General features: G+C 38.3%; 1 pseudogene; it reads left to right on the forward strand.

The window, feature by feature from the left end:
- The first annotated feature begins 1,477 nt into the window (after positions 1 to 1,477).
- LOC149167528 (uncharacterized) lies at positions 1,478 to 24,862 on the forward strand (annotated as a pseudogene).
- The last annotated feature ends 232 nt before the right edge of the window (positions 24,863 to 25,094 follow it).

Here is a 25,094-nt window from a genome sequence, read left to right on the forward strand (position 1 = left end):
AGGGATCTATAAAGTACCATTTGGTGTCGTAAGAGGCTTAGCAGATACTTTGGTTTTGGAATCGACAACTGACAAAGTGGAGGGCTTGTCATATTGATGCGACCAAGTTTGTAGGTTGATATGGGAGGGGTTAACCTCATCAGGTTTCATCATAAGGATCTAGTAGTCAACGGGACCAGAAGGTTGGGGGAGGTGGGCTGCCTGACCTGGCTGGGATTGAGCAGCGAAAAATCCTTGCTGAAGGCAAGGATTTGTGAGTATGACCAGCTAAGGTGGTGCAGGACTCTGAGATGATTGTTGACCTTGAGTAGCTGCTTGAGCTTCCAACATTTGTCGCATCTGGGGTAAAAGAGGACACTCGTGTGTATAGTGCCCATGTACACAACAACATGCACAGGGTTTTTTTGTATGAATAGCCTTATTTTGTTTAGGCTCGTCGCCATGTTTTTGGTTGTTGGTGTTAGGCTGGTTCCCCTGGGGTTCACTAAGTTGGTTACCTAGGTTACCCTGGTTACCCTTGTTACCCTTCCCCTTATTATTTCTCTTCAAATTCTGTGGATTGGTGTTACTCTGTTGTGCAAACACCTATCCCTGAGGGGGCAGTGGTTGTTGCGGCTGAGGATGCATGGGATGCTATGGCACTAATGCTTGAGGGGCTGGAGTGCTAGGTTGTGCATAAGAAGGAGCAACAATTTGGTAGATGGGTTGGGGCCTTGGAAATATGTTGCTAGTAGGAGGGGCATAAATGTTGTAGGAACTAGTTCCCCCCTACAAATAGCCATAACTCTACTAAGAATATGGAGAAGAGTGTGAAAGGGATCCAATGATACCGTCGGCGGCGTGAGATTCCCCTGGTGCATTCGCACTTCTAGGAGAAGGGAGGTATGTAATGACAGTATAGACATAACCGGATTGAGAATAAATCGGATCATATCTCAAAGTGGTCTGGAGAGCTTCTTCCTCGGTCTGAGGAAAATGGGACGGGACATATTTCTGAAACCAATCTAGATAAACATGGTCGTCCAAAGGCGGGGCATGCCATGTGCTTCTCCTTCAACGCCACTCTTGAGCATGGTCAGAAAGGCGAGTGGCGGAGTAGTGACGGAATGTGGTCAATAGCTCCGTACCAATGTCACACCAGAGAGGTAACTAGAAATATGATCAGAACGCTTTAGCAAGCGTCGCGTAAATGGAATGAAAGGTGGAGGGCTGGTCTACATACCATTTTCCAGTGTCTCTAGTGAGTGTGCATTGGAAGAGCTGAAGACGAATGGAGTCATCGGTTATGGAGTTGGACGAACACTACATGTGGAAGGATCAAACATGGTTGGTAGGATCCTCCCCAACAATGCCCTCAAACTTTGGGATATCTAAGGGAAGCTTAGTCGACATAGAGGACCAATCAACATCATGGTGTATGGGGTCGTTTATTAACTAGTTAATATCTGGTAGACTAAACCTAACCATAAAGGGGAGCATGGGAACTATCGAAACAGTTACTGAGACTATTCTGCGTGATGTGACCACTGGTATAACACCAAAGCCACCACCAGTATGGATTCGTGCACCAGCTGTGGGTCTAGACATGGTGATGATATGCAGTGAAGGAGGCTTGAAATCAGATTTGGAAACAGAAGGACAAGGAGAAGGTGAGGAGTAATACACGCAAGTGGAAACTAGGGGTGAAGGCCTAATAGTCTCCACAACGCACACCTTGGTGGCGCAATGATGGAAGGACACACAGAACAAAGAAATGGTGAAGGGAGATCAATAATATATCTTTTGTCTCTGATGCAGTGAGATAAATTTATTATGTTAAGTCTTGGCTTGGCGGTGTAAACCAATCCCCCTTCACTTAAGTTGTGCTTGTGTGTGCAAGTGTATTAATTTATTAAGCCCAGATCATGTTTATGAAAAAAAAAATTCTTGCTGCAAATAAACTGAAATAAATAATAGAAGATAAACAACAAAACAATTAACTAAACCCCACCCAAACTGGGTTTGCAATCATTGTACTACCTGGTGGCTAAACCGATGGGAGATACACTGAAACGGTCAAGAGATCTGATTGTCGATGTGACTAGGATCAAGTGACACTAAGCTACTAGAAAGTGGTGTAGCAACAACAAAAACCTTGAGGGAAGATCACTGCAAAAAGATAGGGAGATGGGTGTAACACTTAGGTAGACCAATGAGACCCTAAGGGAATCACCAAACAAGTTTAAACGTGAAACTATGGATGGTAGCAACCTATCTTATCATATCTGAAACAAAAGGTTACAAATATAGAAAATGTGGCTATAAGCATCGCAGAAACTCAAACTTCTCACTGAGCTAAAATCCTCCTCGAAAGATGGAAGTGTACTAGAAGCCCTAGGGGAGGCTAAATTCAACCTCGACAAGTAAATCAGAGCGGATAAAGGCCTAAGAGGGATGAGATAGAGGTCAGACACCCAGCAGATAGCTCTCAGCAAAACCCAGAAACAAATCTGAGAAAACCCCTAAAACCCAGAAATCGCAGGTTCTGACCTGTTTTTTGATGAAATCACACTTTTTGGGCTCAAAGATGCATTTTGAAGCGTAGATCACACCTTTTGGGCTGAAAAATGTGATTTCTATTCCAAGACTCCCGGTCTACAAATTTCGGAAAAAAGTGTCGCCTTCGCCACGGTTGGTTCCTGTGACCTACAGAAATGACCAGAAAGCTTGCAGAAGTCAGAAATTTGTGAGATCTAGGGTTGAAACACTAGGAAACATTAATAGAATTGAAGAAATAAGAAACCCTAAGCTGAAAACCGAAGGTCACCTAGGTTTTTGGATCTGAAGTATAAAACCCAATGGAGTCGCCAATTTGTTGTAGTGTTTTCTTCTCAATGATGTACAAAAAGAACCCTCTTAAGATTGTAGATGACAAACAATCTCATCAATAGAAATGACTACTAAACATTATAGATCGACAGCTATTGATAGAAACAAAACCTACCAAAATTATAATCTATGGTACGATCATAGTTAAATAATGAAAGAAAGAGTAATAACCCCAATTATCCAATGGAGGCCAGATATGTAGAGAATAATTTTATAATAAGACATGTGAAGAGAATAGATAAATGTTACCAGTCCCCCTCTATGGGATGGGCTCTTGTCTATCCTCAAATGTTTTCTGCTTTTGTAGAGCATCTCTCATGTATAATGCATAAACCCAGTAAAAATATTATGTGCGACAATCAAAATAATCAAAAATGAATAATGAATGGAAAACCCTTCCATTTGTAACAAAATATTGTGTTATCCTCAAATAATGAGAAATAATAAAATATTATTCATCCCATTCTTGGAATAACCACTTGGAATATTTTATTATATATGTTTAGGAAGGAAAAAGTATTTAAACTTCTATTTAGAAATAATAAATAAATAAATGATTTATTTATCATCTCAATGAATTATTTAAGGAATAATAAAGAAATAAGGATTTATTTAATTATTCCTAAGGGATTTAGTCAAATTGAACAAAGAATAATAATTAATTAGTGATTAATTAATTATTCTTAGAGAAAAATAAGACAAATAATGATGTCTGTGTTTATTTTTCATGATTGGGTCAAATTTGACAAGGAATGATAATAAAACAATGGTTTAATTAATTATTCCTAGAAGAAAATCAAATACATAGTGATTTATTTAATTATTCTTCATGGTTTTAACTATAAATTACTTAACTAAGGTGGTTTATTAAGTAATTTCTCACAGTGAAAGCAATTTTACGATGGTAAAATTGGCTTTAGATGGTGTACTTCGATCCATCTAGTAAATTAGGCTAGATGATCAATGTTTTGGTGATAACAAAACCCACAATCATCATGACTATCTAAGAAATGGAAAATCTAGGCAACCCACTGTTAATCCAGGCAACCTCCATGCTAGTGACAGGTCATGACTAAGAATCCACATGCATATGGCATGCATGTTCCAACTAGTGAAGAAATCATACAAGTAACTCGATACCTGCAAGAAAATATGATGTAGTTGTTGATCATGATGCCCTCTTGTGCTTTCCTAATCTTCCTTTGCCTTATTTTTCAAAAATTCAAGTATGCCAGACCCTCCAAGAGTGCTCCAAGGAAACTCTAAGTATCCAAGAGTATCAGAGAAAGAGAAAAATGAGAGATCCCGAACACTGAACTGATAAAAGGTTACACTGACTAAGTCTTTCCCTTGATCCTCAGAAGCCTTTTTAGGAATGAGGCCTTTGTTTTCTTCATTTTCCATTATTTTCATTCATTTTCCTCCCCATATGCAACCGGTGACCTTTCACCTTCATTTTCTCATAATTTCCTTTATTTTCATAAATAAATTCCAATTAATGCCTCTTTCCTTTCCAAAGCCTTAACCATTGCCTTTGCGAATTCCCTTTATGTAAAGCCCAGTCCTATACTATATATTTTTAGCAATAAAATACAACCAGAAGAGGAAAAACATTGGAAATTCAATTTATTCAACATAGTCTAACACATTCCTAAAATTCATTTCACTGAACATATCATAAGATTTACATATATTTAACTAAGGCCATAAAGAAATCATACAAATAATATTGCAACACACATGTACCATTCACCAGAAGACAAGACTCAACTTTGATTTGTCGTTACTTGTCTTCCCTTTTTGCCAGTCACCTTCGAGAGTGAATGACAATGTACTTGATCCGAATGCGATGACCCACCGGTTAACCTCCCAGCCTACTTCTTGGGTATTTTTCTTCCCCGCGGACCCTCGAGCTACAATGGGGTTGTACAATGGAGGAATGCAATAGCTCGTAGAGGAGAGCACTCCTTGGCTCAAGAGTCCCCTCTCTGAAATCCTCTACCTCACCAAACTCACTATAGTTTTGTAATCACTGCTTTGACATAGTCTCATCCATCCAACAATAGGGTTCCCCCAAAAAGTCCCTTCTCCCATGGCTTGCCCCTTCTTTTATAGGAGTCCTCATAGGTGACACTTGTCATGTCATGCATAATTAGTTATTTTTTTATAATTCAATAGCTTGATTATTCACCCACCCATGTGTCACTCTCTCATCAAGGGTCTCCCAAAATTATTTACTTTAATTTTTATTTAAAACTAATATTTTCCTCACCTTAACAAGATTCCTATTTCTTCTCCTAGTTGTCTCTTTATCCCCGCTTTTTATTCCTTAATTTGTGTTCATTACTTAAAGTCAACTAATGAGTTAAGATTTGATCCCCTATCTACTCCCTAATTTAACTCAGGTTATCTCTTAGATGGATATTCTTATGTTGTTTGTTGCCACATGGAGGTTCTTTACATTTCTCTAAATTTAATTTATTATTCTTATTTTAATTCACCTTCCTCTTTGCTTAAGTAGGTTTAATTAGTTTAGGATTAATCTTTATCCTTACAATTATGTCCCTCTTTCCCCTTTTCACCTAATTAAACCACATAATCTTCCTAGTATTTTGTAACATGGGAAGGGTAGAGTTTTTAAGGTAATCTATTTTATTTCTTCCTATGATCCTCTTAACGCAAGTTTTATTTTTGATTTAATTACCTCGGTTTCTAACATCATTTACCCTTAATGTAAATCTATATAGCTTTCATTCCTTGATTATATCTATTATTTAATTTATTTTTAATGATTCCAAAGGTGCCAAGTTTGGTCGTGCCCTTCAAGAACTTCCCTTGAAGTTCCAAGGGTGCCACACCTAATAGTTTATTTGTGATGCCAAGGGCGCCAAGTTGGTCGTGCCCTTCAAGAAATTCCCTTGAAGTTCTAAGGGTGCCACACCACTTTCCCTTCAAGCATTCAGTGACTACGAGGGGAAAATATAGGTGCAACGTCATAGACTACTATCATCTCTTATGTTGCCTGCTATAGTGAGACTAATGGTGTTGGGGATCAAGGAATCCACCTTGATGCGCGGCCCCCGGTAAAATCCTCATGAGCGACCCAACTTTGGGAACTGCCCTCATGGCATCGTGATCTTCAAGGTGAAGGTGTTTCAACCCTTCCAGCCCAAGTCACGGCGAGAGTGCTAGTGGGTGAGATCAGGGAAACTGTCCCACCCCTCCCATGTAGTTCCATCCACCTGTACAACCCCATCACCCATATGTGAGTCATTCGGTCAAGCAACTAATATGTGCCTGCAACCATTAACATATCATCAGAATATAGTTAAACATATATGGCAGGTTTCAAAATCGACTTAGAATTTCAAAGATATAATAATATAAATTTTCATCAAACTAGGTGTCATCAACTCATCATATAGGAATGCCTCTGATGGTTTCCTTCCATACTCAATAATCATCAGTAACAAGGTTCCTCAGTGTTAGTCATTGTCATAATAGCATCATTAACATCACCAAGTCATTCGCATCATTGTTCATTGTGAACCAGAACTAATGCGAGTAGGTAACATAGGGGACACATCCATCATGGCTATCATCATCATAACATCAATGGAAACATACATATCCATCAAAGTTATCAACATCGTAACATCAATAGACAACATACCTGTCCATCATGATATCAATAAAGAGCATACATATCCTTTAGTGCTATCATCATCATAAATTCAATAGAGAACAAACATAACCATTTATGCCACAATCATCATAATATCAATAGAGAACGTGCATAACCATTAATGTTAGAACATACCTAACCATTAATACTATCATCACCATAATGTCAATGGAGAACATACATAAACATCACAATCACTAATAATAGAGTTATGTGTCCGGATTCCTCAACCTGAGGTCCTCAAAGAATAAAGTAACCAAGATAATGGCATATTAGGGTCAGGAAATTAGAGTGGGCACTACATACACCCCCTCTTAAAAATGGACTTCGTCCCAAAGTCCTTAGAACATAAAGGAAAAAAGATGACACATAGCCTAGGAACCCTTCCTGAAACTCATGCTAACCTTCTGGTAACAGGTATCTCTGATTTTTTTTTTTAATCAAATTTTCGCTATTAAAAATCAGTCAACAAAATCGTTTTCATCTTTTGGATTAAGTAATTTTCTCAACAAATTTATTTATTTATTATTATTATTTTTATTATTTTTACCTAATTAGTTCTATTAGGCCCTCATGAAACATTGTCATAAAATCTAATGCTTCTAATTTTCATTCCTTTAACCTCTTGAATATTCAAGAAAGTCTTTCTAGTATAGTTCCTTCGAACATGAGCTTGAGCTGTAATGTCCAATAATTGTCCCTGTTATGAACATCCTTCATAATATGTTCATAATGCCAGTCCTTTTTTTTGTTTACATAATTTAACTTTGAGTAAAATGTTAATATGTGGATTTACTTGCACAAAAATTTAAATAACAAAACATATTAGACTGTCATATATTCAGGAAACATGATATCAAGGTCCACACAAAGTAATTGCTTTGAATTTACAAATTAACTGATTTATCATAGCATTACACCTGTTACTTACCATACAATTCCATGCTGACACTGATCATTTCAAAAGAAGCACGTGTTACTAAAATATTTGAAGGAAAATACCTTAGAGCAATGATTTTCAGACTATAAAAGCTTAAGGCACGTTGATCTTGCCCTTGGTAGCAATAACATATTCTTGATCAAAGAGACTGGTTGAGGATATTTAAATTAGTGAACCAAAATTCCCATTCCAAGTTCCTATTCATCATCTTAAAAGGAGATATCACTTACAAAAGCTTTGATATAAATTTTCATTCTGCAATACAAAATTTATTTCCTCAGGCACTCCAAAAATAAGAAGAATGTTTGTATCATATTTTAATAACCACTCCCAATGACTACTTTGTTGTCTGAACAATAATATGTTTACTTTCTTTTTTCATTTATCATCTAACAACCCAAAAACTTGTACAAGGAACAAACCAAAAATAGATTGCTTCAGTTGATAACTCTAAAGCACTGGTGTAGAGAATTGAAGCAAGATAATATAGATTCAGAATGTATTAGTTAAAAGCATAGAAAGGATTTTTAACGATTAAGGGTGTTATTTAATACTAACATTCTATTATTCCCAAAAACAATATTCATTTCAAAGCTTTATCTAGAGAGGAAACGAATAGACTCATACATACCAGAACTCCCTAATGGAAGTAAGACTCATCAATATTAAAAATATGTGTTCTAAATCAAAGGATCACCATACCAGATTGAAATAGGGAATATAATAGATAGCTTGGGATTTATTTTTAGCGATAATAAGAGACATTAAAAATCAGGGTTCATAAGCTATGTTCAAAGCCACTATGTTATTCTAGGTACCAAAAATAGGATCTTAAAGTAGTCAATGGACATAAATGCAATGGGCCACATAACATCAAAGGGAAAGAAAATTCAAGCTTAGAGAATCAACCATGGTGCCATTCAAATCATAGGCCTTCAATTATTTCCATTTAAATTCAAGTAGCCCCTTTGAACAATATTTAGCTCAATAACCGTGTGTTAAGAACTTTGAAGGAAACTAATCAAGGAAAATCCCTAGTGACTTATGGTAGAAACTTTAAGCCATATTCAAAATTGCTTCTTTTAAAAACAAATCATTCTGCCTATAAAACCAAACCAGTTGTTCACAAATATTCAAGAAAACAAAGTTCAAATCAATGAAAGGGCCCATTTTTCTAGATATTTAATTATTGATCCATCTGAACTGTCAGACTTCAGAAATGAAGAGAAGGAATCATAGAGAAAAGAAGCCTGGATATGAAAAAAAGAGAGAAGGAATTTGCATTAAAAATCTATAGAATAATTTAAGTTATGAACATATTTTTAGCAAAAAGATGCAAAATAATTATTCAGAATTGGGGAGACCTAAATTGTTCATGGAAACAGATTAGGAAATGTACAAAATTGTTTGCCGAATAATACACGTTACATGAGAAGTTAAAAATGATGAGCACTATCTTCATAGTTACACTACTGCTGAGGATATGGTAGCTTCTTAATATTATTGTATGCTAAAAAAAACACCCATCTCAATCTTCTCAATCTTAATCACTATCGAGCTATAAAAAGGGTCTCTTTCACCTCTAATTACCTCACATTAATTTGTCAACCCAAGAACGTTTTGTTATTTCAAAGAGTGTCTCAGTCTAAGGCTATCATTTGCCAGAGTAATGCTAGTAGTATAGTGCTCAACAATACAAGAGTAAATGAATGCTTGTTTACAACAAACTACTTCAAAAGATTAAACCACACATTCAGAAAACTAATCAATTTATCAGTCAAGGGTTCGGTAGCAGTAACTCATCCCCTTGTAAACTGATGGAACTAAAGGAAATCAGAGAACAGATCGTGGATCTAGGAGCCGGACAGTAAATGCCAATGCTCACTACAGCCTTAGATCATTCTTCACACCAAAATAACAAATGACAGGAAATGGAACGACAGATAAGAAATGGAACAGCAAATAAGAAATAGAATAGAAAACCTGAAATGGAACAACAAGTAGGAAACTGTAACAACAATTAAGTCTAACAAGCAGGAACACCTTAATCTACAAGATCAAATACACTAATCATGACCTACAGGAATCAAATGGCAATCCTTCACTTTTAGCGATGAATTGAACAACACACAAAAATGGAACAGCACCGATTAATGCTAGACTATAGAACAACGCTTGAAGACCATATATGCACACAGCACACCTGAATAGTAACCTGATCTTGGTAAACCGGTTATCAATCTCAGTTATAAAGATTACGACTGTATTTCAGAATGGAACAACAATGTCTATAGATTCAACAATCGCAAAGAACATAATCCCTAATATGAGTTCAGTAGTACCAATGAAATAAGTGTACAACACAGATACTCTGTAATTAAACAGAAACAATATTTTGTAAAGACTGGCAGTCTAATATCAACACTTAAAAGAACAGTGATATGTTACAAAGTTAACACAGTAGTTCTGTCCTTAGAAACCTCAGTAAATTAAACATAACAGATCATGTGATGTAAACGAACAAAACACATCAGATTACCAAATAACGTTGATAAGCAAACCACGCATAAACCAAACGTAATAGTATAGGAGCAAGTGTCCTCCAGGGCTGGGCCCTTAGCCTCCAGGGGTACACCACTTGAATTTATTCCAGACTCAGAGATGAAATATCAACCGAGTTTGTATTAATGCATAAGATGAAATTACAGTAGATCAGCTCTCAACGAGACTCGATGATCAAAGTTTCAATCTTAAGAGAAATTACATAAAACATAACAGACTCCATAGACCCGTCGAGCTAACAGTGCTGCCCCTTTTATAATGGTGAAGGCGGAGATGTCTAGGTGCAAAAATAGTTAAAGAAGCGATGGATTCGCCGAACTGTTAGTCCTCAGTTATCTCTTTTCTTTCTTGCGCTGAGCTGATATCTCCACTTCCTTTCTAGGGCTGATTCGCTTTGATTTGTTTTGCCTTGTTTGCATACGGTTCCCCGTCAAAGGGACAACGGTTAACCCGTCCTTGTCCTTTCCTTTGGAACGACAGTTTTTCATTTTTCCTTCTTCCTCCATAAGAAAATGACAATTGTTAGTGTTTTTGTTTTGCACATTAATCTCACAGGTTTTATTACAATTCCTTATCATTTTCCTAATACATGATGCAAAAGGTTTGTGAGTTCTAATGAAAAGATGCTGAAAATAATTGCCAAAAACATACCTTCTTTAGTACTCCACAGACCCCCCTACTTACCCTTTTTCATGCCCTCATGAAAACATTGTAGTTGACATGCAAGGCAGTGAGAGAGTAGGCTAGAGATGGAATCTCATGTGGAGGTCTACAGCCATGATGCATAACTAGGTGTTCAAAGAAATGGCCTGTCTGACCCTCAGGCATCTCATACAGGGCTTGGTACCCAGGTGCAAGGTGCCAAATAATTGGACTCCGGAACCTATATCCTAACCAGGATGGCCCTGCCCTCAAAATGACTTCACCATAGAGGTGCAAGCGGTTGGCAGCTAACATAAAATTTTCATACTTAAATGCTTCCCTGAGTTGGATATTCGGATTAGAGATCTGATATCAAAATTTAGCCGCATCAATGGCAAGGTCTTTGATAGTGAAAATGTATTCTATTCCCTGCCAATTGATCAATGTATGAATGGGTCCTAATGCTTCAATTACACCTAGAGTCTTCATGAGGTTCCTATGTTCTCTCCACAACTATACTAGATCCCTAGTTTCAACTCTTACCCACAAATATAATCCATTTTATTACCTTTGGAAAGCATTATAGGCTTTAAGCCATTTAATTTGATTAACCCCAAATGAAATAAATGCCTGTAACTGGATATCCCCAACAAAAGGGCCAGGGTTCAGCTCGGTCTCCTCGTCTAATACAAGGTTATGCAAATAAAACTCACATAGCAGTCTTTGAAATTTTACCCCGTTGTGCTTACAACAGTTATAAAATCATCGATGTTATTAATTTGTATGGGAGCACCTGCTTTAACAGCCTTTATTTTCAATTGCAAATATCGTTCCATTAAAAACAAAGCATAATTCTTAGCATGGGCTCTACATGCTAGGACGTCATTGTATAAAGAACATAAGGTATCCATCTGCTTGATAACTATATCTAACCTACGAGCTACCTTCGCAACTTTTTCTTCTTCCCTTTGCCACCCTTCAAAGGCCCGGCTTTCACATAGATTAATGTTCCTAAGCTGTTGTTATAGCTCTTCATACCTTTCTCAAGGGACCGTTTGCTCTATGAGCTTTTCTGCTACTTGTTGAGCTTACGTAAAACCCTCTCGTAGGGTTACCATTCTCGGATATCTTTCCCATGCGGCGGTGGAGACCAGGAGTTTTACCTAAATTTTCCTATTGCGTTGTCTTGCGTTCATGTCCCGTATCATTCCCAAGGGTGGTGCCTCTGTCTGAATTTATTTATCACAGGTCAATATATCATCCGTTTGCATTTCAACATGGGTAACAGTCAAATGCTGTTCCTTTTAATTTTGAACAACAAACTGTTCCTCAACAACATTTGGAACAACAACCTGCTTTTCGACAGGGTTTTGAACAACAGGATGGACTCTGGTCTTGCGATCCTTTATCTTGAGGGGTTTTGCTGGAGTGGTTGCATGTTTCCTTCCCGAAGTGCCTTTTACCCTTTTCCTTGCTTTCAAAATCCTGATCTGCTGTTGAAGCTGAACTATTACATTCAGTAGTCTTTGCTGTTCTTCCCGTAATTTCTTAATTTCCTCAATTTCCTTAGAAGGAACAACAAACCGTTCACTGCGACCTGGACTATGACCTGCATTAATTTCCTGATCTTCTCTCTGGGGTGCTTCTTTGTTGCTCTGCTCTGGCTGCTCCGGGGCAAGAACCATAGCTAGTTCTGTTATTTCTTGGGTGACTTCCTTTTCTACCCCCTTCTTCCGAAGTTTCTTCTGGTGTCGTCTGGCTAGGAACAGATTGTTCCTATTCTACATCTCCTATCATGTTTTCATCATGAACAGGATGACTCTCCTCTTCTACCTCCTCTGCATGTGATTCTTTAGGTGCATTTCCCTCTTGAGCAGAGTGTTCTTTTGGTTCTTCTTCAGAATGGAGATCTGATGGGCTGGAAGATTTGCCATATTCGCCCATATTGGCCATAATTTTGGCTAGTTCCTCTTCTCTCAATGGATTCTGCACTATGCTGCCTTCCTACTGTTCTGTTTCCTCCTCCTGCTCAGATTGCTCAGTTTCTTCCTCCATTTCTCCTTCCTCATTTTCCTACATTCCTTTCTCATTGTCTTCCCCTTCTAATCGTGGGGGTTGCTCATCCCCTGTATCTTCTATCTCTACCAGTTGGTTGGTATCTCCTTGGGGATTCTCCAGCCTCCCTCTTAGCCGTGCTAGACAGACCGATTTCCTTCGTTTTTCTAGATGCTCAGGTGTACTGGTGGCATGTTTACGTTTTGGGGATGGTGTGGTCAATCCTCCATCTATCATGGCAATTATATCTTCCCATCTACTCTGCTACTGGATAATGCTATGTCTGACTATTAATCCTATCAACCCATGATGACTAATAATTGATTCCACATGCTGTGCCTTTTTTATGCTCTGTGCAATGTCATGAAGTAGTGAATTCAAAAATGCAGGTAAATTTATAGAGCATTTTTGCTTTAATACAACTAAGAGTTTAAGGTGTCGTGGTCTTACCATGTCTTTTCTGCCTTCACAAGTGATGTGGCTTTGAATGATCTTTGCCAATTCCACCCACGGCTCTCCTAATGCTGTTGGCAGGACCCCATTTCCTCTAATTGTCAGGCTCTGGCCTTCCTCCTGGAAGGTTTCTATGATCTTCTGCAATCTCTCCTTCTTTAACGTCCATACAGGTCTAGCTGCTGGCAGTCCTGAGACTTCTGCGATTATTTCATCAGTGACTGCTATGTGTCTCCCCCTCACTGTGGAGTGATCCTCTTGAAAGTTCTGCAAAAATTCAATTCCTACAGTCTCGTTGGATCCTTGTAAGCGATTGAGATAAGTTAGCCACCTTGCTCTTGCCAGGATTTCCCGTGCAGCATTAGAGACTGTTAACACCTGCGGTTCTCTCCGAATCGATCTTCCTCCCATGTTTATGGTTTTGCTGTAAAATCTCAGAATTTTGACAATGGAACGGCAGCTGTTCACGCTGTTAAAACACAGAGAGGCTGACAGACGCAAGGCTTGCTCAAAATCTAATGCCGCAGAGTATACAATGGAAATGGCTTAGGAACAACAAGTCATGCAAAAAATAAAAAATAGTATACCATTGAGCCATGCTATTCCCAAGTACGCAGTTTCCCGAATAGTGGTCTAACACGTAATCCAAGGAATGATGAGGTTAACCTCCCCCCCGCAATGTGATAGGCTGTCCCGACTGTCAAATAAAGGAGCGGCGTGCCATTTTGTTCTGAAGCAGAGTCATAAAGGAACAATGTATGGCAATATGCCATGTTTACAAAAGTAGCAGATTACCGAAATAGAGGCGTAGAGTCGGATCGCTTAATACATAAGAGACTGTTGTGATATGATGTGAGGCTGGGAGGATAGGAAATCTACCATGGATACAGAGTCTCATGCGGTCATTGTCAATTATTCTGTCATGATTGGTGATAATAGATTTACATGCATTATATGGTTTGGGAAATAATATATATTCTTCTTATGTGATTGATTACTAAGGGATAAGAAACAGAAGGGTGCTAATAACTACCTATTGGTGTAAATAATATGACTTCAATACCATTAACAGTGCTCTGCTGCCGACAGGTGTCCATAACCTTGGCAGAGTTGTTTATTTCACCCATGGAACCATGATCCTTTGTGTATGCTTAGGAAATGTTGTGTGATGTCAAAATGTAAGCCATTATGTTGGCTGGGTGACCAGTTAGCCATAATGCCATTCACGAGGAAGGAGCGAAAAGTGGGCAGTCCAGCTCGTGATGAGACCTCCTGTTCCAAGGGTTCTTTATTTGATATACCTTTTGGACCATATCCCTCATTTGGTTACCATAGTGGGAATGCCACTTCACTTTCTTCCTCATGATCATGGTAGGCTGGCTCTTTGATGACACCCCCTATCCTGCATTTGACAACTTATATAAACAAGTCAGTTTGCTCTTTTTTCTTTCTTTTTCATAAAGTACTTTCCCATTTACACACAAAGGGTGGTTCAACACTCCTTAAGAGTAGGAATGGTGGAAGAAGTCTTAACATCTCAATAGGAAGATATAAACCCTTTGCTCCTTTTCCTAAATAATAATCAAAGAGGATTTAAAGGGAACCAACATGATAAAGATAACCAATCAGAGCAGATTCAGTGGAACAATGACAACAAAAGATAATGGGTACGTGTGTCCTTCCCTCTGTCCTTTTACCAATTCAGAGTAATTTCTTATAAAAATAACGATTTTATAATTCAGTGATTTCAGTATGTTGCGATTTTGTATCCATTGTATAAGTGCATTGCTGTATTCCAAAAGACTTGAAAGAACAGGAACAATAAGCATCCTTAATTTAGAACAGCAAGGGGAGAAAGCATAAGTAAAAGAAATACGAGGATGTTGCTGTTTCAAAGAGGAAGAGCAAAAGAATACAAGTGTGTTCCTTTTAGAAAAAGGAACAACAGAAAACACAAATGTCGTTCCTTTGGAAAAGGAACAAAAAAAATCGAAAACGTCTGGAAATGGAACAACAAAACACACAAATTCCGTTCCTTTGGAAAAGGAACAATAAAAATCGAAAATGTTGTTCCTTTGGAAAAGGAACATCGGAACACAGAAATGTCGTTCCTTTGGAAAAAGGACGGCAAAAATAAAAAATGTTGTTCCTTTGGAAAATGAACAACAAAACGCAGAAATGCCATTCCTTTGGAAAAGGAACAGCAAAAATTGAAAATGTTGTTCCTTTGGAAAAGGAACAACAAAACACAGAAATACCGTTCCTTTGGAAAATAAACAACAAAAATCAAAAATGATGTTCCTTTGGAAAAGGAACACCAAAACATAGAAATGTTGTTCCTTTGGAAAAGGAACAACAAAAATTGAAAATGTTGTTCCTTTGGAAAAGGAATAGCAAAACACCCAAATGTCGTTCCTTTGGAAAAGGAATAGAAAAAATTGAAAATGCGATTCCTTTGAAAAAGGAACAGCAAAACACCCAAGTGCCTTTCCTTTGGAAAAGAAATAGCAAAAAGCAAAAGTGTTGTTCCTTTGGAAAAGGAACAACAGAAAGTAAAAATAAAGAAAAGGAACAAAATTAAAGAAAAATGACAGCTGATCCAAAAGGTACTGTTCTTTTGAAAAAGGAACAACAGAAATAATAAAATTGCTGCTGCTTCGAAAAGTAACGGCAAAGTGTTGATTCAGATATATACAAAAATGATTCAACAAAAGAAAAAAAATTATGTACAACTGTGAAAAGAAATAAATTACTTAATGAATCACAGGTGAAGAAGGCTTGTCTCCCTCCCCCAAAATTTCCATATCAACGTCTTGGCGTAGCTACTGACAGAAGGATTCCCGAGTGAGTGGTTTGCGATAAAGATGAACTTGGTGGCCATTTGCCATGAAGGCATATCCAGAACCATCAATAGTGATTAGAGTAAGAGTACCATTGTCATGTACCTTCTGGATTTCGTATGGTCCCAACCAACGAGTCTGGAGTTTCCTGGGAAAGTCTTGAAACCTGGAATCATACAGAAGTGCCCAATCTCCTTCGTGGAAGACTTCATTTTTAATGAGAGCATCATGCCATTTAGCTCATTGTTGTTGGATAAGTGCAGTTTTTTGGAGTGCAGAGACCCTGATTTCATCGAGCTCATTGATCTGCTGTAATCGATTGATCTGTGCCTCAGTTAGAACTAAGCCAATTTCTTGTGTTGTTCGCAATGTTTGGATTTCAAATTCTATGGGAAAAATGGGTTGCTTTCCAAACACTAATTGATAAGGTGAGTAACCAGTGGTACTTCTCCATGTTGTTCTGTAATCCCACAGTGCTTCTGGTGGTCTGGCAGCCCAATCACATCTATGTGATGCAATTGTTTTTGTTAGGATTGCTTCTATTATTTTATTGCTGCTTTTTACCTGACCATTTCCCCGCGGGTGGTATGGAGTAGTGATTTTATGCTGGACATGATAGTTTTTTAGTGTTGCAGCTACTTTGTTCCCAACAAACTATGGTCCACCGTCTGTAATTATATCTCTTGGAAGGCCATAACGCACAAATATATGGAACAAGAACTGTATAACAGAATCTTCTGTAGCTCTCGGAAATGCCTCTACTTCAACCCATTTGGTGACATATTCTGTTGCCACCAAAATATATGTTTTCTGGTTTGAGGGTGGGTTAATTGGTCCAACGAAATCAAGGGCCCATCGTTGGAATGGTTGAATGACTAATTGTGGGTTCAAGGGCATCTCATTGGAATGACCAGGGTGTCCTGCTCTCTGGCAACTCTCACAAGCTTGGACGAATTTCTTTGCATCTTTGAAAATTGTAGGCCAATAATACCCTGTTTATAGCACCTTATGTCCAGTTCTGCGATCGGCAAAATGTTCACCACATGGTCCGTCATAGCAGGCTTTTAAAATGTCGAAGATTTCATCCTCTTGAACGCATCTCCTGATATGCATATCTGCCCCTGTGTGGAATAGGTAGCCTTCAACCCACGAGAATCGAGCACTCCTCTGAACAATCTGTTTCTGCTCATTAGGGGTTAGATGTTTCGGTAGTTTACCTACTGCTAGGTAATTGGCAACATCAGCATACCAGGGTGTTTGAATAGCAACAACAAACAAATGCTCGTCCGGAAATTGATCTTCAACTGCTGCTGCATCGATTGGCTTTGGCATTCTTGAGAGAAAATCGGCTACAGGATTTTCTTTTCCAGGTCGATCCTTGATTGTAATATCAAATTCCTGTAATAAAATCAGCCATCTAGTTATTCTGCCATTTGTGATAGGCTTGTTTGCTAAATATTTGATGGCAGAATGATCTGTATACAAGATAGCAGGATATCCAGTAATGTAATGTTTAAACTTATTGACAGCATGTATTACAGCTAGAAATTCTTTTTCAGTAACAATGTAATTTAATTCAGCAGGGGATAAATTTTTGCTGATATAATAAATTGCACATGGTTTTTTATCCTCTTCTCGCCCAAGGACTGCTCCAATGGCTGTATCTGAGGCATCAAATGATATCTGAAATAGAAAATCCCAATTTGGTCCTCGAAGGACTAGGGCTGTGGATACAAGCTTCTTCAGATCCTGGAAATCATGTTCACATTTTTCTATCCAAAGAAAATCAACGTTACCAGTTAGTGCATACAGAGGTGCAGCAATATGAGAAAAATGTTCTATAAACCTCCTATAATAACCAGAAAATCCAAGAAAACTGCGTACCTCCGTTTGAGTGGTAGGAGTGGGAATAAGCAAAATTATTGGATTTTGGTTGGGCCTACTTGAATGCTAGCTGCTGAAATATAGTGTCCTAGAATAAGTCCTTCAGTCATCATCATATAGCATTTTTCATGGCTTAAACAAAGCCTGGTAGCAATGCAACATTGTAGGACTTTTTCCAGTGTATCCAATGTTGGATTGAAAGCGTCTTCGTACTGTGTAAAGTCATCCATGTATACTTCAAGTCATTCATTTATTAAGTCTACAAAAACGCTGAGGACAGCCCTTTGGAATGTGGCAGGAGCATTGCATAAGCCAAAAGGTAGAATCTCTGTAGGCAAATGTTCCCCAAGGACAAGTAAAAGTGGTTTTGTCTTGGTCTTCACGAGCAATCTGAATCTGATTGTATCCACTAAAGCCATCCAAGAAAGAAAAGAATTTCTTTCCTGCCAAAGTGTCTAATACTTGGTCGATGAATGGGAGAGGGAAGTGGTATTTTTGTGTTGCTTTATTTAGTTCTCTGTAGTCCACACAAATTCTCCATTTCCCATTCTTTTTTGGTACCACCACAAGCGAAGAGACCCATTTACTATTGGAGATAGGATAGATGAAATTGACATCTAAAAGTTTTTGAAGTTCAACTTTTAGCACATCGTTTAGATGAGGATTAAGTCTCCTTTGAGGCTAGCGAACAGGTCTCGCATCCTTTTCTATGTAAATGTGGTGTGTACATAATTGGGGATCAATTCCTTTCATATCAGGGTAGTCCCATGCAAATGCTTCTTTATATTTCCTCAACAAATGGATGAGCTTCGTCTCTTGTTCGGAGGTGAGGTTGGCATTAATGTTTAAGGTTTTTCCCGGTTCGATTTCCACAACTTTACTATTTGCAACAGAGGTAACAGGTATTATTTGATCATGTGGATCTTTGAGAGGATCTTCTAATTCGTTATCGAATGCTGCCTCTATCATGTGACACTGTGTACGAGATCTGAATTCAGTTTGACTAATAAATTTATTAATGGCATTGTCCTCTGTCTGGTCTTTAAAATCAAGTGCCTCTTGTATTGTTAATGGAGATCTAATGTTGTCAGTAAGGTATGATACAGGGTGCTTACTAGTTTTGATCATTGTGACACTTGGCTGTGCTGGAGGATATAAGGCTAAGTTCTTCATATTGGCTCCCCTTGTTATGGTCATATTGTCTTGTCGGCAGCCAACACAGGCATCCTCAGTTGAAAGCTAAGGTCTACCTAAAATCAATGGGTGTCCATCATGTCGGCTTTTGGGATTTATTATCAAAAAATCGGTCGGATATTCCCAGGAGTCAATAGATACCATGACATCATGTAGTGTGCCCTCTGGCCTAACCACAGATCGGTCAGCTAGTTCTAATAAGGTAGAGGTGGGTTCTATAGATGTAATGCCTAGCTTCTGGCAAGTAGTAGTTGTTAAGATGTTGATTGCAGCTCCTAGGTCCACTAAGGAATTAGGGAAGGTTTGACCATAAATTTGTACGGTGACTATTGGATTTCCTGGGTATTCTTATTTAATGGGTGTTTCTTTTCCTGATAATAAGTCAGATAGAGTGCCAACTACTTAGACTCTTGGATTATTTTCCATATTCCTCCTTGATTTCTTTACACACAATTCTTTGATAGTCTTTTCATATATCGGGATGTCTTGAATGGCTTGGAGGAATGGAATTTTTATGTACAAATTTTGTAATTCTCCCAGAATGTCAAAATCAGGATATTGTGTAAGTCGAGGTATGATTAATCATTCTGGGAACGGGGGAGAAGATGGGGTTGCTTGGTTATGAGTTTGTTGTTTTTTCACATCTTCTTCTTGTGACAGGTGTTCTCTGGGTAACTGATTTTCAACATGGGCTGTCTTATCTCCCTCAGTTTCAATAATACACCCAGATCTTAGCTGAAGATCATTACACTCCCTCAGATCAGCTTCTATTTCTGATGTTTCTACTATTTGGACAAATTGGACAGGTCTGTTATTTGGATTGGGTCTGGGTTGGGCTGGTAGTTGCGGTCTCAAATTAGACTAGGGATTTTGTTGTAGGGCTGGCAGTGTAGGTTGAGGGAGCATAATGGTTCCTACTGGCTGATGCATCGGTCTTTGCCAGTTTGTCTGCTAGGCTGAACTTTGTGCAGTAGGGGGCGTCCATTGTGCTAGGTATGCATTACTTTGCCAATATGGTGGGGCATAGGGAAAATTCTGCCAACTAGATTGGCTTGCCTGACTCAGCCACGGGGTTGATGAAGGAAACGACTGTGGTGACCAATTTGGAAATGAAGGTTGAGGTTGATTTTTCCACATATTATATTGTTGAGCATTATACTGTGGAGACTGAAAAGAAGAAGTTGGGTCCAAAAACATACCAGACTGTCGCAGTTGCCACTTACGGCGTTGGTTGAGTATATACACCGATTTTGGCTCTTCTTCTGCTTCCTTATATACTGCTTTTAATCCGGGAAGTGAGGGAGAGCTCTCTATAAGGTGATATTTTGTGCAGATGGATCATGTTTGGATTGAATCCAGTGGACATTCCTTATGGCTATGTTTCTTCCTGCAGTGGGGACAAAAGATTGCCAAATTCTACTCTGCCTCCATTTGCTTCTGTTTAGCCTGCATAATATCATGTTCTGTAGTTAGTGTCCCTAGTATATCAGTTTTAAAATTTTCCAATAAATTTCCAATTTATGCACACATTACTCCTTCTGTCGAAATCTTATCATCTCTTACAAACCGATCATGTTGTGTCGGTTTTAATCTTGTGCTGCCTCTCGAGCTCCTAATACATAAATCAATAATGTCAACAAATTTTTCCTGATAGATATCTCCTTTTCCCATAATGTTTAATGTTTCAATCCATTGTTCCTTCATGCCCCTAATTAATGTTGTTTTTAACAAATTATCAGGTAAAGGTAGTGATGCATAAGGATATCTTTGAAGATTATACTGAAAACGTTCCACATACCCCTCTAATGTTTCATTTGGTCTAGCTACCATCTAGAATATTTCGTCCTTCAGTTCTCTAGACCTGCAATAGTCCTGATATTTTTTTAGAAAAGATTCTTTCATTTGATCCTAGTTATTTATAACCCCACCACCTAATCCCATAAACCATCTTAAGGCAGCTCCTTTTAATGTATAGGGAAATAATTTCAATTTATGGGGGTCAGTGGTGTAATCATATCCCCTACACAACACATCGAACTCAAATAGAAATGCATCTGGATCTTTTGATGTAAGACCGTGGAATGTAGGGATATGTTGAAGAGGGATTGCTTTCATAAGCGCATTTGCTGCAGTATCCACTATGGGGTATTGTAATGTAGAGGTTTGGGTGTTTGGCTAGTTTTGAGCCATTTGGTCGAATATATGCCAATAACCTTATGGGATATCTAGGAGGGTATTCCTAGGTTGTGAGGGAATGGACTTAACAGGAATGGTTTTAATAGCACTTCCTCTATCTAGGATAATGAGAGTGCCTAATGTCTGAGGAGATTGAGTTTCTTCAACAATGATTTTTTAAGCACTTCCTTTTTCTGGGTTGTTCAATGGCTGAGTTGCCCCAAGAGGAGACCTCGGTTCCTCAGTTTCCCCTGTCACTCCTCCTCCTTCACAAATATTGCTGAAATTCCCTTCTTGCAATAGTTATGGAGTAGAATTTTCAATTTCTTGAAAGTCCTACTCTTCAGTTTGACTATGCACCTCAGCAAAGGCAACAGATGGTGATCCTGTGGCCTGAAGGGAACTAGTAGGCTGTCTAGAAATAACTTTTCTGGGTCCTACTGAAGGCTGAGATTCTTCTTTGTTGAAGATTGCATCTATGAAGGTTGATCAGCCAAGGGTCACCGGCCCCTTAGCTTTTTCTGGCTTGGGTAGAGGTTTGGAATTCTTTTCTGGCTTTTTCTGCTTAGTCATGCACACAAATCAACTGCTAGATTCTACCCAAAAAGAACAACAGCAAATCTGTAGGAAAGTGGGCAAAGGAGTAGGGCTATTACATGCTCCGCAGGTAGGTTCTTACATTCCATTTTTAAAACCCAATTCTTCCCTAGCAGGTTCTTTCACTACTCTGAAAAATAACAAATGGCTACACTCTTTCCCCTACAACGATGCCAAAATGTCGAGCTATAAAAAGGGTCTCTTTCACCTCTAATTACCTCACATTAATTTGTCAATCCAGGAACATTTTGTTATTTCAAAGAGTGTCTCAGTCTGAGGCTATCATTTTCCAAAGTAATGCTAGTAGTATAGTGCTAAAAAATACAAGAGTAAACGGATGCTTGTTTACAGCAAACTACTTCAAAATATTAAACCACACATTCATAAAACTAAGCAATTTATCAGTCAAGGGTTCAGTAGCAGTAACTCATCCCTTTGTAAACTGATGGAACTAAAGGAAATCAGAGAACAGATCGTGGATCTGGGAGCCGGACAGTAAATGTCAATGCTCACTACAGCCTTAGATCGTTCTTCACACCAAAATAACAAATGACAGGAAATGGAACGGCAGATAAGAAATGGAACAACAAATAAGAAATAGAACAGCAAACCTGAAATGGAACAACAAACAGGAAATTGTAACAACAATTAAGTCTAACAAGCAGGAACACCTTAATCTATAAGATCAAATACAGTAATCGTGACCTACAGGAATCAAATGGAAATCCTTCACTTTTAAGGACGAATTGAACAACACACAAAAATGGAACAACATTGATTAATGCTAGACTATAAAACAACGCTTGAAGACCAGATATGCACATGGCACACCTGAATAGTAACCTGATCTTGGTAAACTAGTTATCAATCTCAGTTATAAAGATTACGACTGTATTTCAGAATGGAACAACAATGTCTATAGATTCAACAATCGCAAAGAACATAATCCCTAAGATGAGTTCAGTAGTACCAATGAAATAAGTGTATAGCACAGATACTCTGTAATTAAACATCAACAGTATTCTGTAAAGACCGGCAGTATTATATCAACAATTAAAGAACAATGATATGTTGCAAAGTTAATACAGTAGTTTTGTCCTTAGAAACCTCAGTAAATTAAACATAATAGAGCATGTGATGTAAATGAACAAAACACATCAGATTACCAAATAACGCTGATAAGCAAATCATGCATAAACCAAATGTAATAGTATAGGAGCAAGTGTCCTCCAGGGCTGGCCCTTAGCCTCCAGGGGTACACTGCTTGAAGTTATTTTAGACTTAGAGATGAAATAGCAATCGAGTTTGTTTTAATGAATAAGACGGAATTACAATAGATCAGCTCTCAATGATACTCGATGATCAAAGTTTCAATCTTAAGAGAAATTACATAAAACATAACAGACTCCACAGACCCGTCGAGCTAATAGTGCTTCCCCTTTTATAATGGTGAAGGCGGAGATGTCTAGGTGCAAAAATAGTTAAAGCAGTGATCCCTTAGGATCAAAGGATCCTGAGGGATTCGCCGAACCGTTAGTCCTCAGTTATCTCTTTTCTTTCTTGCACCGAGCCGATATCTCCACTTCCTTTCCAGGGCTGATTCGCTTTGATTTGTCTTGCCTTGTTTGCATACGGTTCCTCGTCAAAGGGACAGCGGTTAACCCGTCCTTGTCGTCTCCATTGGAATGACAGTTTTTCGTTTTTCCTTCTTCCTGCATAAGAAAATGAAAATTGTCAGTGTTTTCATTTTGCACATTAATCTCACAGGTTTTATTACAATTCCTTATCATTTTCCTAGTTTATGATGCAAAAGGTTTGTGAGTTCTAATGAAAAGATGCTGCCAAAAACATACCTTCTTTAGTACTCCACAATCACCAAAGCACTATTCTTCCTCTGAGATTCTCCTCTGTGGAACTATCAGCGTGAACCCATTGCTCTCTCCAATGCTCCCATGTTGTTGTGCGAAGAAAGGTATTCAGAATAACAGCAATAACTCAAGAAGAAACACAAATTACGAAACAATCAGTACCAGAGGAAGAAGAAACAAATAAGGAGAAACAACCAAAAAATGAAGAAGAGTTACCACGTAGAAGAACTAAACTTTATGGGGGCAATCTCCCTCAGACCTGTGACCATGCACAACTTACTCAGCTGTTTCAAGAATTCAGAACCGTGGAGTCTGTGGAGATTGTTTGTAACGAGGAAAGTGGGATAAGTAGAGGATTTGATTTTGTCACAATGAGCAGGGTTACAAAAGCTAAGTCAGCCATTGAAAAATTGCAAGGCTATGACTTGGATGGACGGGATATGATTGTCAACTCTCCAGCAAGAGTAATATCCAAGAAAAAGGAAGTCGATGACTCCTATGTTGAAACTCCATATCAATTGTTTGTGGGTAACCTTACGATGTTACCACGCTGTTTATCTGAATACAATTCCTATACAATCAAATTGATATCTGACACTGAAGTATTTAGGCCGGAATTCCAACAGAAGACCAAATGAAGATTTGTCTCCCTAACTTCTGTTCAGTTGTGATTGAGAAGGCAACAAAGTTTGAACTGTGCAGAGTCCTCGAAGAATTTGAATTCGAAGTTGTTCCAGGAAAATCGAATCTGGCACAGTTCTAAGCCATTAAATAGAATAAAATTTCAATAACTTGCAAGATTTGACATATTTCAATAAATATTGGCCTTAAAAAAAAAAACGAAATCAAATGCGTGTAATCTGGAAACATGTGACACGGCGAGAGCCTAGATCTGAGACATGACACCACCAGAGTCCTGGATCTGGCAATACGTGGTTTTTCTTCCGAACCAACCATGAGAGTCTCTGATTTTAAATCTGCTTTCCAGAATAAAGGTCTTCTAAATCAGGGCACTGCATTTTCTCGACTAGAAATGCCAGGGATTCTGAAGAAACATGTGCCATCTGCTGAAAAGGATTTGGGTGCTTCCAATAGCTAGGGTATGCTGCCCATGCCTAACTTGAAAGCTCGTAATGAACTTTGAACATAGAATGAGCCTCTTCCAATGATTGGGAACTCAGATGTTCTGCCACATCCTGATGAGGATCTCAATGTGGCAGAGGAATGTATTCAAACAACAGAACGTTTTCAAGAGTTATGTGTAGGAAGCATTGTTGAGACTTCAGGAAAACTCTCTACAACTGAATCTGAAATATATCCCAAGGTTATTA

The sequence above is a fragment of the Pinus tabuliformis genome, chromosome 5_1, assembly GCF_031772625.1.
Source record: "Pinus tabuliformis cultivar Carrire ecotype Pingquan chromosome 5_1, CPIR1, whole genome shotgun sequence".
Classification (NCBI taxonomy): Eukaryota; Viridiplantae; Streptophyta; class Pinopsida; order Pinales; family Pinaceae; genus Pinus; species Pinus tabuliformis.